The following is a 2,351-nucleotide window of genomic DNA, read 5'->3' on the forward strand; positions in this document are numbered from 1 at the left end:
TACAAAAATGATTCACATCTTACAAAAAAAATCACAATATCTTACAAAAAATCACATCTTACAAAAAAGATTCACAACATCTTACAAAAAATAAAAGATTCACAACACCTTGCAAAAAAATAGATTCACATTTAAAAAAACACAACTTACAAAACACCTTGCAAAAAAATCACAACATCTTACGTTAAAAAATCACATCTTGCAAAAAAAGATTCACAACACCTTACAAAAAAAGATTCACAACATCTTAATAAAAAAAAGATTCACAACATCTTACATAAAAAAATCACATCTTACAAAATTCTTGAGTTATCATCGACCGGAAATGAGTGAGTGAGTGAGTCCTATCAAACGCACATCCGCCGCCAGCCTCTATACACTCGGCCCTACTCTTCTCTCTTAGACATGGGCTACTAGCTGCTCTGGGGGCTCTCGTCTGTTTTGTAAGCGTGTGGAGAACCAATAGAAGAAAAGGTATGTGTTGTGTTTTGTGTGTGTGTGTGTTTTTTTGTGTGTGTATTTTTTTTAAGGTTGTTGTTTTATCGGTTGGTAGTTGTTGTTGGTTTAGATTTGGATGGGGTGTCTCTGTACCTTCTTTCTCTCTTTCTCTTTCTCCCTCGCTATCTCTCTCTCTCTCTTTCTCTCGATTTAGCTCTTTCTCCCTCGCTATCCCTCTCTCTATCGCTATCCCTCTCTCTCTCTCTCTCTCTCTCTCTCTCTCTCTCTCTCTCTCTCTCTCATTCTCTCTCTCTCTCTCTCTCTCTCTCTCTCTCTCTCTCTCTCTCTCCCTCTCTCTTTCTCTCTCTCTCTCTCTCTCTCTCTCTCTCTCTCCTATCTATCTGTTTATCTATTTATCTATCTATTTATCCCAAACATTCTTTTATCGATATCTATGTTTAGTTATCGATCTATTGCCAATCTATTGCCAATCTCTGCATTTATAAATTGGTCCATCGATTTTTATTTTTGTCTTAGTATCTGTGTAAAGTTAAGTAATCACTGCGTTTTGTACTTTTTTTCTTTTTATCTGAATTATTAGATTTATCCCAAGTTGTAAAATTCATTGTGAGTACGTTCATTCATTGCTAGATAAATACACGTCGTATATACAGCATATGTTATGTGTTTACCGTCGTGTGTCCACTTTTATTTGTGCAGTGGGTGTGGTTTCCCTTTTATTTCTCTTTCTCCATACCTCCCTCATCTCTCCATTACTGTGTTCTTAGCTCTTCCCATAACTATTCCTTGTCTGCTCCTCATAAAGAAGTCTCCTCATAATCCGCTTTGATATACTCTCATAACCATTATGCTTCTCCTCATAGCATAAACTTTCCCCTTCTGCTTCACTCTCGCCTCATCCTCAATCTTCATTTCCTATTCTTTCTTCCCTCGTGCCTTGTCCCGTCTTCCTCGTGTCTTCATTCCTCATCCCTGATCTCTCTTCTCTCGTTCTTCACTCCTCATTCTCACTCCCTCATCACCATCCATTTTCCCTCATTCCCCAACTTTCATTTCTAACTCTCCTTCTTTGATGTCTCACTACCCATCCTCCCTTCCCTCTCTCCCCTTCCTCGCCCGTCTCTTCTCCCCTCATCCTTCACTCCCTCTCCTTATCCCTCCTGTCTCTCTCACCCTTCACTCCTTTCTCCTTCTGCCTCACTCCACTTCCCTCCTACTCCCTACATTCTGACCCTCTTCCTCATCACATCCCAACTCATTCATCCGTCATACCGTCTTCCTCATTCCTTCCTCCTCCCCTTTCTTCACCCCCACCTCACACCTCCTCACCACTCACCTTACGCCGCCTTCTTCCCTTCTCCCTCACACCATCTCCCTCCTTCACCCCACACTCTGCACTCTTCCCTCTTCTCTCACCACATCTTCGAACTTATTCACTGACCCCTTCACCCCTCCTTCATTCTCCTTTGTCACCTTCCACCTCACATCTCTCTCATCCAACACTTCTTCCACACCTCCTTTTATTCTTCCTCGCACCCTCATCCTCACCCCCCCCCCTCTTCCTCCTCATCATCATCAATATCATTTTCACCATTATAATTACTTTTACTATCATCATTATCCCCATCACTATCATTACCATCAATATCATTTTCATCATCACAATTACTTTTATTATCATCATTGCCCCCATAATAATAATTACAATTATTACAATTACAATTACAATTATTACAATTACAATTATTATAATTACAATTATTACAATTAGAATTAGAAATATTACAATTACAATTACAATTATTACAATTAGAATTAGAAATATTACAATTACAATTACAATTATTACAATTATGAATACAACTACAATTATAATTACAATTATTACAGTT

General features: G+C 38.7%; 1 protein-coding gene across 2 annotated transcripts in view; it reads left to right on the top strand.

Moving 5' to 3' along the window:
* The first annotated feature begins 333 nt into the window (after positions 1-333).
* LOC113821394 (dual oxidase maturation factor 1) overlaps positions 334-2,351 on the top strand; it is a 22,240-nt gene continuing 20,222 nt past the window's right edge. For both annotated transcript variants that reach the window (XM_070120629.1, XM_070120630.1), the window contains exon 1: positions 334-474. The gene's annotated coding sequence lies outside the window, so the exon portion shown is untranslated. The remainder of the gene's footprint in view (positions 475-2,351) is intronic.

The sequence above is a fragment of the Penaeus vannamei genome, chromosome 4 (genome assembly GCF_042767895.1).
Source record: "Penaeus vannamei isolate JL-2024 chromosome 4, ASM4276789v1, whole genome shotgun sequence".
NCBI lineage: Eukaryota > Metazoa > Arthropoda > Malacostraca > Decapoda > Penaeidae > Penaeus > Penaeus vannamei.